Genomic DNA, 16,665 nt, shown 5'->3' on the forward strand with positions numbered 1-16,665 from the left:
GACCTACTCTGTGATATGAAGTGCATCCCCATATCATTTGGCTGGTAGGGAATTTCACTGTAGACACCGTACAGTCTGGATGGTATTCTTCACCACGTCTACGGCGAATCGTTTGTCTTCCATCAGAGCCATGCAGGTTGAATTTATTCTCGTCCTAGAAAATTACTGACTTCCACTGCTCGGGGGTCCATTTGACATGCTTCTTACACGAAATGAATTGGGCCTTTTTCATTTTTTGTGTGAGGAGGGGCTTCTTCTTAGGACGACGGGGTACAAGTCCATTTTTGAAGAGGCGTCTTGTGACTGTTACTGCACTTGTTACCACTCCTGTATGTTCTTCCCATTCTCTTTTCAGCTCAGAAGAAGCTTTATGATTTTTAAGACATAAGCGCTTCAAAACGCGGTCCTGTTTTGCCGTAGAGACTCGTTTGCGTCCTCTTCCTTTTTTCCTATCAGCAGAACCAGTATTCTTGAGTTTGGAAAGAAATCTACTCACTGTCGACTTACTACAAGACACTCCATAAGCAATGTGACGGGAAGAACATCCTTCCTCACGTAAAGCAACGTTATGACTCTTTCTTCGTGGCATTGACTGCACGGTACTCGCCATCCTGACACAAGCAAGGAATGACTGCAACTCTTGCAGAGCGTGTCTATATAGCTGAAAGTAGCAGCTGGTGCAGTATTACCCTACGCGCGTCAATCTTATCTAATGCAATCTCTAAGAAATATTGCCGTATACTTACGTTATTCGGACGACAATTACAATTTTGAGGGATGATGCACTTTCTTTGAACACTAGTGTACACCTGACAAGAAGTGAATTTTTGAACGGACACAACCCTATTTCTATGCATACGCGAGAGAATAGAGCCACTTGCCCGTTCTTGGGTCATGTTATTCTTTATATTAATTACTTTATTTTATTTGACTGAATGGACACTTAACTGCTTTTCGTAATGTTTTGAGATCAGTAAAATTGAGTAACATAAGTCACCATATCGCCAGCAGTTTGACACTAACGAATCCACATTGACGATCATTGATCAGATAGGTTTCGAAAAAGATTAAGAGTTGGAAGTTGATGGATATACTCGTGTTAAACATGTTTTCAACAAATACAGAAGAAATAACAGAAATCTGTATACAAAGCTTATCGGCTCTCAGATATGACTGACAAAACCCTAGTTAATACTGTAATACCATTTACGTTTTCAACGTAAATGGTATTACAGGCTGGATGGTTGTTAGGAGTTTTATGGCGCATCAGCATCTAAGGCTATTATGCGCCACGTTGAAAGGCGCCTATATCCGATTGCAGTGTATCGGAGTCAGATCATGGCAGCGGAATACCGTCTAATGAGATGGATTAATCCATCGAGGGCAACGTTACATGAACTTCAAGCTTAAGCCTTGCATACTAGGGGCTATAATAGATCAAATTAGACGTTAGTAGGACTCAGTACAAGGCAATATATACATCAAATCTAACTGGCACTGCAGATAACCACAGAAAAATATATACAATATAAGTAATGAAAAAAAAAAGGGATCGAAATTAAAGTTTGCTCCTAGAAAGAACATTGCTGTAGTTAATCAGTTCAATGTAAGCTTTCTGAACATTGAGGACAACTACAGAAGGGAGAGACTGAGACCCGCGATATAGAATGTAGATCGGGGAGAAGGGTATCACAACTCAAAGTGAAAGGTACTAAAGTACCTTTCACTTTGAGAAACTTGCACAAACAAATAGCTTCAGCTTTTCGAATACATACCATCAATTAATTACTTAAATGCAGATCTCTGGGTAATTCTCCAACAGGCAAAGAAAATTTAGTTTAACTTCAATCCTTCTAAAGCTGTCTTGTTATTTCTTGCCAAACAGTCTTCTGATCTCGTGATCATCTTTGAAGACACTCAGATTTCTATACCAGATCGCATATCTCTATTAGGGATTTCCCTAATTTCTGATGTTTCTTGTCACAAGCACATCACAAACACTGCTTCCTCTGCATAATTTTTTTTTTTTTTTTTTTTTTCGCTCTCAACGTTTGCTTTATTTTAATAACAATTCACTCTATAAATCTTAAAATCGCCCTAACTATGAAACTGGTCGTACGCTTGTGGGTAGTGCCCCAGATTGTGTACGAATTTCTCAAGCTTCAAAAAGAGGGCAATTTTTTTTTTTTTAATGACTCGTTTCTTGGGAAGTCTCTTCACTCTGTCATGGGTGTTCAGTTTCTGCTGCATGCCTTTTCTGTAGATCCTTCCATGGGCACTGTCCTGAATTACATCAATATGCAGTTCAGACGAATATAATTGCTCATCCCCATTTATCATCTACATTCACTTACTAAACTACCTCTTATATTTTTCTGTTTGAGATTTTTAAGAGAATTCAAAGAGAGAAAAAGCATTCAAAGCAAAAAAAAAAAAAAATTGGTGTTAATTCAGTTCTGTATTTGTCATGTTAGTATACGAAATGCTGCGTAGCACGTACAACCCAAGAAAGTCAATTTGGTACTTCGAAGCAGGGATAAAAGATTTAGACCGTCTAAAATATTTAATGAGTGTTTTGAATGTTATTTCCTGCAGCTTGTAAGATAAGATTAAGTTTTGACGTCAGCGACAGAAGTTGACAAAAAATAAGGTGTGTTCATTGGAGGAATAAGTAATTCAAGTAGGAAATTTTACTTAGAATTAGTCGTAATATCAATGAAAAATTTTCTCTTGAGAAAAAGAAAAGGAAAAAAAGAAAATAAGTAATTGCAAGTAGGAAAGTTTGCTCAGAATTAGTCTTAATATCAGTGAATTTTTTTTTTAATTGAGAAAAATAAAAGGAAACTTGGGGCGTAGGCTTCATGACGTTCACACTTGGCCTACAGTACCTCTGCAATTTATTTTTTCATTCATTATGCCTATAGTACAGGTAGTAATTATTATGTACATACTTCTACAAATGATATTATAAAGATGGACATTTAGATGCTAATGTTTGGTTAACATTAAATTCTCAATTGTAAAATAAAATGCAGTAAAATCCCGTACAATAAACCTCTCGGGAAGGCTGACCCCCCCTTCCCCCAGCCTTCCCGAGGGTTACATGAATCATTATGTTGAATTGAAATTTCGTTCTAATAAATATCACCAAAAATTCTTACGATTTATTTGCTCAATTGCTCTTTTCTGATATCTGGGAGTAGTAATTTGCGCTTTATTTTACGCAGGTATAGACATCAAAAATGAATACGTAAAATGACAGAGTATTTACTGTATTACAAGATTAAAAGTATTTGATCATTTTATAAATTTCTTCTCAGTTATTTTAAAAGAATCGTTAAATAAAATATATTATATTTATTAGAAATACAGTATAGTAGATGTAGGCTTTAGGACGTCTTAGACACTTTAGGGATGGGCAGAAAAGTGATATTTAAATTTTAATGCACAATGCTTACATTGAAATATCACAAGGACCTGTTTTCTTTTTAATACATAAATCCATTATGAAATTTAGACATTATTGCAGACATCTCTGATCTTAGGGGGAAAAAAAAATGTACAGTAAGTAATCCGTAAACTTAAAATTTTAGATAACATTATTATCTTACACTTGTGAAATACTGTATTGGCAAACTCAAAATAACTTACGCTTGGGGTCGAACTAAAAAAAAAGTAGAGGAAGAAAGGAATGTGGGTGTTACGATTACGGTCGGATATGAAGTTCTCCCAGCAGTGTAGACAGGCTGCAAGGAAAGCCCATGGTGTCCTATCGATGATTTATCGAACAATATCCTATAGAGACAGGGAGGTAGTAATCCCACTGTCTAAGACAATTGTAAGACCTTTAAAAAAACAGTCTCTTGAAAGGGTCCAAAGACAGGCAATGCACCTGGTGAGATCGGCAAAAGGGCCTCAATATGAGGAAAGACTTCGAATATATGGGCGGCAGATCAGCTGTTGATAGTTTTGCTGATGATATCACATTCCGTTCAACCTTCCAGTTTAAGAATTCTTGCCCTGCATAAACAGCTTCAATCCTTTTCTCAAAAGTTGATCTCTAGGTAATTCTCCAATGGGGCAAAGATAACTTAGTTAATTTCAATCCTTCTAAAACTCAGTCCTCCTTATCTCGCACAAAAACAGTTTACAGCTCCTATACTTATCTTCGATGACACTCAAATTTGTAGGCAAAATCACATATCTCTATTAGGGATTACCCTGACTTTTAATATTTCTCTCTCTCTCTCTCTCTCTCTCTCTCTCTCTCTCTCTCTCTCTCTCTCTCTCTCTCTCTCAGCATAAGCACATCATAAATATTGCTTCCTCTGCAGCTAAAAAATCGGGTTTTGTCTTTCGCCCTCGGCTTAACTTTTCTTCCAAAAAGATACTCACCCTGTACAAATGTCAAATTCTCCTTACCATGCAATATTGTTCCCACATCTGGGGCTATACCCCATCTCAGGCTTCTAGACTCCATTCAAAAGAGGGCAGTTAGGTTAATTAATGACCCATCTCTAACAGTCTCTTCCACTCCCTGTCTATGAGACAGGGAGTGGAAGAGACTGTTAGAGATGGGAGATGCATTGTTCTTCTGAATTACCTTCTGTAATTTCCAACCCTCTCTCTCTCTCCCTTCCAAATCAGTCCGAACACGTCGACTAAGCCAGTCGACGTACATTTACTGTCCAACCTCAAACCCACAGAAACAACTTTTCTTCTTCCTCATTCAACCCTTCAACTTTAGCTTTATGGAACAGCCTTTCTTTTGGCGCACTATGGCCATAGTTGCCGATGCACCTAATAAATCCCAAAAAACAAACAAACAAACAGCCTTTCTTCAGATGTATTTCCAGAAAATTACAATCTGTAAAAATTCAAGCCTAATGTCAGCAAGTGTTTTCTCTTATCTTCCCAACCTTCAGCCCTCACATAGTACTAAGTACAATAGGTTCTAATGCTTATAATACTTTGGGGTTTTCATGAAAAAAAAAAAAAAAAAAGAATATTTTTGGAATTTCACGTAAAAAAAAAAAAAAATTCTTCAAGAATCAGCTGTGCATTCAGGCTGTTCTACTTTCTTTGTTTGTCGTGGTATTTGAAACTTCTTTAACAAGAAAACACATTTTAAACAAATGTCCTCTGTTTAAAAAAATCAGCCACATTTTCAATATTCCATAGAATAATTAAATTTGTATATGACTGCAGCACAGTTTTAGAAAGGTGGTCGCTGCCGACTTTTTTAATTTTATTTAGTGGTATTCTCATTTTATTTTTGGATCATTAGTTTGCCTTCGAAAGACTGGCAGTCATGTACAAATGATATAATACTTCATTGAGGAAAAGGTTTTTCTTTAAACCGTATTTTATTTCTGCCTATATTAGAATTTTTTTTTTGTAAAATGATTGATGTAAATAAATTTTTGTTTAAAAGAAGTGCAATAATAAGGTAACCCTTGGTAAATCCGGAGTTTTTGCTGCTGTCGGCATTACGACTATTTCCTTTACAAGGCAGTTTAAACCCTGCTTGCTACAAAAACACAAGAGCGTATGTATTTTCTATTTATATATAGGGGTTTGTTTCCAACATGGTTAGTGTTGTAAAATGACTGCTTCGTTTATGTAGTAAATATAAAAGTTTTACCAAAATAGTCTTTTATAATTCCTTTTTTAAAAAATCTTAAATGGCCCTTTGGTGTGTGTTTTTTTTTTTTTCATTACTACTAAATTTTATGCCTGGAGTTTCAATGTAGAGCTTATGTATTTTAGTTTGTGACTACGCTGTATATTAATATAATACAGTTAACTCTGCAAAATCGGGCACTGGGAGGTTGCTGGATTTTAAAATTTGTTGCATTTTAGATAGGCGTACCTTGTGGTTGCACAGTTTTGGAGGAGCCCATTTCAGTGAATATTAAGCACAAACAACTGAATTTTATTTAAGTCTGTAAACATTTATAATGACAATCTTGTTCTTGCATCTGTTTTTCAAACAGGATTTAAATCGCGTGGATAATGCAATGTCTTAATTCTTACAGCAGGACAAACTTGCTTTTGTAATGAGTTTCCCTAGCGTTGCACTACTCAATAAGTAGCTTTAGCACTATTACAACTTTGTAAAGTCTAATTTCGTATACCACATGGCAGCTCATATGGAACATCAGTACTGTTTTGTCTGCGTGTTGTCACCAGAGATTATCTGATGAGGGACCAGTTAGTCCTGAAACAGGCTATTATAATCATATGATACAAATGGTCAATCAACGTATCCGTAAATCCTGCGAGCAGCTTATCAAGAAGTGTCACTCATTTTTGTGCGGATTGCAACGCTTATACGAGTCTCGAATTACAGTACTTTATTAATATTTCCGGATTCTAAAATGTTTCTTCTGTTTTTTTTTTTTTTTTTTTTTTTTTGTGAAATGTGCCGGGTTTTAAAAATTTCCTGGTTCTAAAGTGCTGTATTTTACCGAGGTTACTTTATCGATATTTGAAGGGCAGGTCGCACCGGTTATCTTCATCAAAATACTTGAACCGAAAGCACTTAATTTAAATCGGTGCAGATTTTAAAATTTATTTATTGTTAATAGTCTACATATGTTTCGTGGATTTTTATCATCCTCATCTTCAGTGTTTGTAATCATGCTGCTACACCGTAACAATAACCAAATGTTGATGATTTGGAGGAAGCTAACTTGTTTTTGTTGTTATGCCAAGGCAAATTGGCATAAAAACGAAAAAAAGAAAAGTGTATTTTCTGATTACACATATTCATAGTCATTTGGAAATACGTTGAACTTGAGTTTGTTTATGCATGGGTAATGCACCCACATCATTTCACATGCATCGTTTTAATAATATCTCATATTGTGAATTCTTTCACAACAAATTGCCATGCTACAGTATTTCACTACTGTTACTTATTCTCGACTGATACTACCACCCAGACGGCACTGTTTTAAAAATGGTATGGGATAAAACACTGTGTTATGCAGATACTGTCCCTTATTAGACTTAGGAAAGCAAAAAGGTGTAGGAAAGTGATAGTAGGAGAGGAAGAAATGCCGTCGAAAGAGGAAACGGACAGTTACTCCTCACTCACTGAACTAACCCACTCATAAATCCCCCGAATACGCAACGCATAGGGTGAGCAAGTACCCTGTTCTTGCAATAGCGACAACCCAGTTATGAAGTATAACTCCACCCACCGATGAGAAGCCAATAAGATTCGAAACCGTCTGGGTGGTAATATCCGCCGAGAATAAGTAACAATAGTCTTCTCCATAGGTGAAGCTTTATTTATTCGAGGTTGTGCAATACGATGGCAACTCATGAAGGTATTCACAGTAATAGATATGATTAAAACGATGCATTAAAAACTACCTTGGTAGTAGAAATCATGTGTATGTATTACCCATGCATAAACACACTCCTTCATACTCTTAGGCATTTAGCCAAGAGTTATCTTTTATATTGAATTTGGTCAGATTTAATTCGTGAAATGGAGTGGACGGTTTACTCTGTACGTTGACCCCGTTTTAAAAGAAGGAAAAACTTTCCATATCCGAGTGAATTTTTAATTTTTTAAAAATAATTCAGACCTAATGTGGCATTGCGATAAGCATAAAGCAATGCGATTGTTTCCTTGCATAAAAGAATAATTCATGTTCATCTCGTGCCATGTTTGACTACGCTTGCGTTCACATAATTGTCTCAACGTGATGAAATAGTCAAACCAGTATCTTAACACCTGTAGTACTCGAAGTGGCACCAGATAAAGAATTTTATTCGGTACTTCGTAAATACAGTATTTCGTTGATTACGAAACAGTAAAGCTATGTGTGAAATCCTTGTAGTTCTTGTTTTGTTGTTCGAGAACACCTTTGGAAGCCGCAAACGCGATTAATATACAGCGTTGTGCTGAGTAAGAAGTGAATTTTTGTCGAATCATAGTTACAAAAACGGGTGTTGACAGTTATAGAAGTCAGTTATGAGGTAATATACACGCTGACAAACAAGGTTATGAGACCTTCATTAGATTAAGATGAGCACAGATGACATGCTTAATTAAATGATGCTGTTTGCATTGTTAAGGATTTTTCTATCTAACTCTCGCTATTTCTTAACAGAAAGTTATTTTGTAATTCATTGGTCTTGCCACTTTCTCGAAATCGTCAATTCATGAAACGGAAGAAACAAAATAATAACTTTGCAATTCATACTGTACAATTGAGCTGCTCAATTAATTAACATTGACAAATCGTTTTTGATGCACTGTACTCTTTTCGCTGTCTACGGATCTGGTATCCCAAAATTTAGTTATTTTTTGAGGAAGACTGCGTAATTTTTCTTTGTCGTTTAGGGAGCAAATCAGTACGACGATATGCCAACTATTTTCTTACCCACCCCGTGAAGTTTCAGAAAGTTCCCAGTTTTCTCATTCGATATAAAAATTGAGGACCACCAAGGAGAAGGGTGTCCTTACCAGGCTGTATAAAGCAGGTAGCGAAATGACTTGGGAGAGCGTGTATGTGCACCAGATGTGTTGGTATAGGTGCAGCACTGCTGAGGTGTTTACACAATACTTTTGTTGACCATTCTCGGTACATTCTGTACCGAGAAAGGGGTGGGGGGAGGAAGAAACGAGCTAAGGAGAGTCCTGTGGCTGAAAACAGCTTAATATAAGTAAAAGAATCATGCAGGCTAAATCTGCCACAATCGGTGAAATGAGGACCAAGGACTATGTTATGGGTGGACGTTAGCAGCAGACGACCTCATGTTCTACTCGAATTATGACAAAAATATAGCACAAGAAGAACCCACCGGCCCTGGCCCCCAAAATGTGCCGATGATGCCACAGGGGGGTCCTTATTCTATATTGTCTGTACCTCGATACCGTGAATGATACCACACCTGGCGCAACAGGACTTTTCATACTGTTCAACCTTCTTTCATTTGGTCGAATGTATCGTAGCTTAAGCAGTCTTGGCTTTAATACAACAGACCACCAATTCGTCGCCCTCGTGGGTAGCACAGTTGGTAGAATCGGCACACTGGGTGGAAAAGGTCTGAGTTCGAGTGCCGTCGATGACGAGAGGAATTTTTATGATCGTTTTTTACAACGTGGCTGAGTTAGTCAGTCTCAGGCGAGGGTAGCATGATTTTTCTCCCAGTAAAACATAAAATTGATCACAGAACATGTGCAATTTACAGTCATTATATACGGAGCAATATAGTCTTAGTTGATAATGCTCCTAAAACCCAATAATAACAACCAGTTGTTCTGAAAATTGCTTGAGTTTGCAATTAAAGTTGATGGTTAGTTGCTAGATGATAGCTATCTCAGTTCTCTGCTATTATCCATTTCCTAGCTTTTTTCGATGCCCTCGGGACTAGTACAGTGGCTACGACTGCCGTTCTGCCTCAGAATGTGCCAGTGGATTGGGTTTGATTCTCTTCTTGAGGGGAGGGGAAAAGGTGTGGTGTTTTTTTTTTTTTTTTTGTCTTTTTCGACCAACCAAGTTTCTTGGGCAAGAGCTATATATCTTTACCATCCAGAAATTAGATTTTTCAACTCCTAAGCAAACGAGCCGATTTAAAAATTCACGTCATTTACAAACATTATACTAGAGGTAGGAAAATTACTTGCACGGGCCGAATCCAACCCTCCCCTGTTTTGATCTTGTCCGTGGACCTTATTTTATTTAAATAAAAAATTTTGAATTTTATTTAAATACCCCTTTAATCTTAGTGTAACATTTGAATTTTTTAGGTTTGCATTATGCTGATGTTATTATATTTCATATTATAAAGCTTTTTAGCTGGTTTGATTATTTAATTAGTTTAGTTTCAATAGAAAATATCGAGGTTTGAGTTTAAAAAAAATTAAAATTACATTAAAAATAGTTAATAACTAACTTTTTATAGCTTTGTAATACAGTACTTTTTTTTTTTTTTTTTTTTGCTCATCGAGAGTGTCATAGGTATAATTCTCCGGAGAATTTTTTGTATGTGATTTTTTTTTAACTTATGTGTATGTTTCTACGCCCCTTTTTTTTTTTTTTTTTTAAAGTCCTCTACATGTAAATTGAAAATCTTGTTGAGGGGGGTTACATTTTACATGTAAAAATACATACATTATAAATATGTTAATAAGCACTTTACAAAAACATCTTTTCCGAAGACGATATTACTCATTTCTATGCCAAATCTTGGAATAAATTTTATACAGAATTAAAACAAACATTGCCAAGGATGAAGGGACATACGGTGGTGTTTTCTTTCCATTTTCTTTGTATGCGTGTGCAGAATTCTTGATGAATAAATAAGGTCACATATAGACCAGTTAAAATCCTGTTAATATTATAAAGTTATAGTGGTACAAGGATTGATGCGAAATTAGCAAGTTGCCAAACAGCTGTAGGCAAAAATAACACGCAAGAACCTCATTGACGTCAATGAATATCATAAATATTCCGGTGCAAGTGTTTCATTCCCTCAGATGTCAACTTTGTAAACAAGTTGAGCAGTTTCAGAAGCGAATAGTACGTGCATTGCTTAAAAAACATATCCATGTCAGGATGTTTGTTTAACGAGTAATAAGTTTTCCGATCGAACAAAGATAGATTGAAAGCAGAACTCGTGCTGGAATAATAGTTCATACCCGTACTGTTATCCAGGGATATGTCGTAACAGAGGACCAAAAATTTCCTTACATTCAGTTGTGTGAACGTGGTCTAAAACTATCGCATTCGAATGGCAAAATGAATACATTAATGGGGATCAGCGTTTTCTTGTTTGCATCGCGGCGCTTTGAAAGTCTTGACATGGCCCTGCCTGCCTCTTACGCTTCCAAGATTCCCCCAACACCGAAAGTGCAAATGTTTTTTAGAATGCAACTTCTACAGTTATAGCAAGGAGGAAATTAGTAGGTGGCTCAAGGTTTCTCTCTGCACATGACACCATACAGTGAATATAGAGCCGACCGAACTAGCCAGGTGGGTAAAGTGCCTGCCTGGCAATCCAAAGGTCGCGGGTTCGAATCCCGCCTCGGGCTTGGATCAGAGTAGAAAATGCAAAAACCTTGGGAGGTGCAATATGGCCACAGAAGCCGATGAACCAACAACGGCCGACCTGGCTAACCGGGTGGGTATAGCGCCTGCCTGGTAACCCAAAGGTCGCGGGTTTGAATCCCGCCTCGGGCTTGGATCAAAGTACTGCAAAAACCTTGGGAGGTGCATTATGGCCACAGAAGCCGATGCGCCAATAACTACCAAAGAAAATGAAGAAAAAAAAATGAAAAGAACCAACAACTAACAAAAAAAAAAAAAAGTGAATATAGAGTGGGATCGGTCTGGTGAGCTTCAACTCCCTGTTGTTTTTCTCCTTGTTATGGTACCGTCAGTCAATTTCAGAATGCATTCTTTGAAACCGTTCTCGATTGCTATTGAAAAACACGGTGGTTTTCTGGTAATGTGGCATAATCGACAGTTTGTACCATATGGCAGAGAGTGCATAGTACGAATACCTTTGCAGTTAAAAATTATAAATGCTATTTGGTTGTAGTAATGGACAACTGAGAACTGTTTGCGACTCAGTGAATCTGAGTATTTTCACTCTTTACTGCTGCTAGATTCCTTGATCGCAGGAATTGGATTCAACCTGGGTTTCGCCCTCTGTCAAACTGATGTTGAGTCTGTTGAAATCAAGCGGAGAGTTAGCTTGTTCAAGGTGATATCCATTTTTTTCCTCCTCTCCCCATGTAGCAAAGTCAGAAATCGGCTGTAGAACATATGCGCCTTGGATTCATGATTTTTCATTCTACATGTTGTTTGTTCAGTCCCCTGCTTTATTACTATAGCATTAGTAGAGGCATTTGATGCAAGAAAGCAAGCTTATGCAGCATCAGCCAAAAAAAAAAATAATAATAATAAATAAATAAAAAATAACCACTTCCACTTCACCCCTCTGTTCGTTCGAAATACCTGTCCAGCTGAGCCTTAAACTTATTTAGGCTATCAACTTCCACGACAAGGGATGGAAGTCTGTTCCACCTACCAACCACCCACTGGCTAAAGGCAAATTTCCGCACATCTATCTTACATCTGTCTTTCCTCAATTTGAAACTGTGCCCTCTCAGGTGATTATTCTGAGCAAGAGGAAGAATCCCATCAGCTATAGGTCAGGTCAGCGATGCATTTTCACGCACTTCGATTCTGATTAGATACTTTATACTGCCAGAGTATCCGGACAGCCGTAGGATTTCAGAGAAATGAACCATATACCCGCTGCCCTCGTGAATAGCCCAGTCATAGAAGCACCATTCTCTCCACACTTGGTGGAAAAGGTCCGAGTTCGAATCTCGTTAATAACACAAGGAATTCTTATGGCTCATTTTCACAACGTGGCTGAATTACTCGGTCCCAGGCAATAGTTGCATGGTTTTATCTCCCCGAAACTCGGATTTTTCTTCCATAAAACAGGCAAATCGACCAGGCAATTTACAGACAATATGTACGGAGCAATAATGTCTAAGTCACTGATGCGCCTAAAACTATAACAGTAAAAACACCAGCATCCATGTGTCTGGAAGATCTAAAAAAAAATCTAAAAATAAGCGGATCAACGAAATACAGTAGATAAATCGTTGAGCTTACAGTATTGACTTCCAACACGGAGTCACCATTGGGTGTCATGTTAACAATTTATTCGTTGCAAGAAAAATTGCAACGTTTGGTGATTACGCCAGTGGTGGCTGGCGTAATCACAAAGTCATGGTGCTAATATACCCGGAAAACTAGGGGACATAAATTCAAGTTACGGGGGGAAATGTTTAGATTGGACTGCAGGAAGTTTTATTTTAGCCAGCGAGTTATAAATTACCGGAATAAGTTGCCTTCATGGGTGGTAGAGGCCGACAGTTTGTGGAAATTCAAAGGTCATCTGGATAGTACTTTCGGGTAAGGGAAGCGCATAGGATGATAGGTTTAATTTCCTTTTTTTTTTTATTAATTATTATTATTATTTTTTTTTTGTTTTTATCATTGTTTTGTTCGGGTTTTTTTTTTTTGGCTGGTGCAGCATAAGCCATAGGCTTTCTTGCACCATGCGGCCATTACTAATACTAAAACGTTCTGTTAGACCGCAGGAATTTACGGAGAAGAGCGGTACTTGCTCAGATGAATGGTAGGAAGACACAATCATCAAATACTGTCAACCAGGAGTTCATGGAAGCTACAGAAACTGATATTAGTACAAGGACGATATGTATTTGCGTAACACCATATTTTATGGAACAGCTGTATCACACAAACCGGTCATCACACTACGCAGGGCACAGCATTGATTGCCTCGTGCACAATCTATCATAATTAGTCCCTAGAACGTTCGTTGGAAAGCTGTTATTTTTAGTGACGAATCACAGTCCCCGGTTTTTTGAACTGGTGTTTGGCTGGTGCCCGGAGAATTATTTACCAGAGTGTGTCGTCCCAACTGTGAAGTTTGTCGCAGGCGCCGTCCCAGTCTACGGTTGTTTGCACATGGACCATTTGTCGTTGTTCCTTAAACAATGAATACCTTTTTTAATATTCTATACTGTGGCAGAAATAAAGCCGGGTCCTTTTCTGTTTCAGGATGACAATGCACCATGTCACACTGCACAGCTTGGTTTGAACTTGATTTGAGCGTGCAAAGGCTTTGTTCGCCTGTCCAGAGCTTTGTCCTCAATGTCATTGAATACCTTTGAGATGGACTTCGGGCCAGCCCAAAACGCCCGCAATGAATAGTTGAATTGAGTGCCATTGAAAGAGAATGGACAAAGTACCGCCTACCTCTTCAGAAATTTTTTTTCAGAGTACGACAACGATATAATGTATATATATCTTTATTGCAATCATTGAATAGTTTTGTATGGATGCCTGATGCAATACCCATAATAGCAACAATACTTGGAGTTTAACATAAAAAGGAACCAAAACAGGAAAAATTATTACATAAAATAAATTAACACGGGAAATGAAAAAAACATTTATTTTTCATGCAACACACAGCGCAAAGCAAAATAATGGCAGTCACTCAGCTGAAGACGAAAGCTGTTTCCTGATAATACGTCTTCTGTAGGATTTTGACCTCTATGAACTTGTAGTCGACATCCATCCCCTGGACTTTGTGGAGCATCTCCATGGGCAGGAATCTGTCGCCTATTCTGAGCCTCCACGCCACAGACTGCAGAGAGGGGAGGCTGGGGGGAAGGTTTGAGGTAGTTTCGGGGGGGGGGAGATCCTCCAATTACACATCTGCCAAAAACTTGGCTCATTAATTTCGCCCGCTATCATAAGTCCAAAGATGGCGGATACGCTGTTAAACATTTCATCTATAAAAGGTTCTTTGAATCATGCAAATGTTTAGCTACTTTTATATAGTGTATTTTTTAAGCTTATGGATAAATGAATTTTAGTGTGCATTCTACTAAATTTGAACATATTCCTTTTGGAAATATGGTGCAAACTGTATTTGTCATGGATTTAATTTAAGAAGTTGATGAAATTGCACCGTCTTTGGAGGGAATGTATCTGCTTTGTGTTTCCCATATCGAAAATAGCCGAACGTTTAAGGGTAGAGAAAATAACACAGGTATTTCTTTCTCATCTTCAGATGTTCAATTTTTCATAAAAATACAAAAAAAAAAAAAAAAAAGAAATTGAATAATGCTGAGTACTTTATGTACAGGGCAGAACGAAGGTCTCTTATTGAAGACTTCTTACCGGGAGTAAAAACTCCCGGTATGTATTTATTATTTTATTTTTTTTTAAATTCGAATTTATAAATTATAGTAGGGAAGAGTTTCTTTAGGTGGATAATTGTCATTCCATGTTACAGTTCCACCCTTTCTCTTCGGAATTAAATTAAAAATATTCGTAGTCATTACCACTAATTATGTGGGTGTAAGGTATGCGGGATGAGAAAGAGGACAGCTAACGAATGACCTTCAACCGCATATAAAATTTCTCTCCACTGTAGTTAAGGATTCACAGTTAGGGTAATAAATTTCTTTGGATAATCAAAAATCTTATTTTTAAGTTCAGAATTAATTTACCTGTTGCATGTCTTGTCTCAAACTGGTAACATTAGCATCCAATAATATGCCATCAGAAAACAGTGATTTTAGTTTCGCCATCATATTAACATTATCATAATAATAAACAGACCTGTTCGTTCTTTGTCCTGTTTTCCTACTACAAATTCCATCTATTTTAATGGCACTGGAGCTTGTCGCCCATATCCGTATCGTGTAGTTGTCTATAGAAGTGTGTGCGCGCCCTTCCCCTCGGATTTGCATGTACCTGCTGAAAAACCTTGGATATCTCACAGGGAAAAATCTTACTCCTCTCTCCTGAGGTCGGCCAACTACAACCTCGGTTGTGTACACGGATACTGGGTAGGACATCGGTTACGCAATAATTGGATTTTACAAGGAAATTGAGTATATAATGGCTATAAGGGTGAAATTGAGCACAAAACTGAAATCCGATATGGAAATTGCTATATGCATGGTGAAACTGAAGTCATTTAGGGGGAAACTGAGGAGGGAATGTTACAAATTCGGAATTATATTAGGACCATCCCAGGGGTTAACAGAATATATGTTGAAAATTTGGTAGCGATCCGCATTTTTCTTGTCGATTATCGCAAAAACATACTTTAATTTATGCTGATTTTTGTAGGGTGGAGGGAACGAGGGCTGTGAAATGGTAACTGGATCTGAAATTTTTCCAAGGACCAACAGAACATAGGTTGAAAATTTAGACTCTATCGGACTTTTCCTTCTAGAGTGCGAAATATACTTTAATTTATATAAATAGATTTCTGTAGTCGGGGACATGGGAAGCTATTATTAATCTAAAACTCTTTCCAGGAAACGGCTGAAAATGTGATATCGATTGAACTTTTTCTTAAGTAATGTCTAAACATCCGATGCCTAATTTGTAATGGAAGTATATTAATGTAGGCAGTGCTTTACATTTTAGGAGAATTCTATTTTTTTTTTTTTTTTTTGCTATTGTGATTAATTTAAGTGAAAAGTAGATATAATCAATCTTCATATCAATTAATCATCTAAGGCTTTATAGAACACTTAATAGATTGTTAGAATTTCCCCTCCCCCATACATGCGGTGATCACTGAATTATGACCACCCCATCCATAATGGACTATACGCATAACAGCTTCGTACGTTAGGACAGTGGTAATTTGCATGTGGTCGTGCAAGTCAGTGATAAAGCAGCAGTCATGGGACGTAGTAAAGGTATCAGTGAGTTTCAAAAGGGGCATGATTACGAAAGCTCGTGCGTTGGGAGTTTCTATATCGGACATGTGTATATGTAAGGGCGGCACCTTGAACGTTTGTTCAACTCCGCCTCGTATCTCTGTGAAGAACAGTATCACTACAGATGGGCCAGATGTGTGTGACGTCGGTTTGTGTGTTTTATGTGTGTGTGTTCTGTTCTGGCCACTTGGCTACCCAGAAGCATGAGTCACCTGGACAGATGATTCTGGGTACTCGTCCACACCACGGGAAGGTGGGCCAGTCCCAGTAAAACACGTACCGTCTCGAAAGAGACTCTGACCCACCTGCTGTTGTCAGCAGGTGGGCCAGGAACCTCTGGG

General features: G+C 37.7%; 1 protein-coding gene across 1 annotated transcript in view; it reads left to right on the forward strand.

The window, feature by feature from the left end:
* LOC150075833 (inositol-trisphosphate 3-kinase homolog) overlaps window positions 1–16,665 on the forward strand; it is a 232,557-nt gene that overhangs the window by 66,967 nt on the left and 148,925 nt on the right. The window lies entirely within an intron of this gene.

This window comes from Mastigoproctus giganteus, chromosome 13 (assembly GCF_048544385.1).
Source record: "Mastigoproctus giganteus isolate SK-2022 chromosome 13, ASM4854438v1, whole genome shotgun sequence".
In the NCBI taxonomy this organism is placed as follows: Eukaryota; Metazoa; Arthropoda; class Arachnida; order Uropygi; family Thelyphonidae; genus Mastigoproctus; species Mastigoproctus giganteus.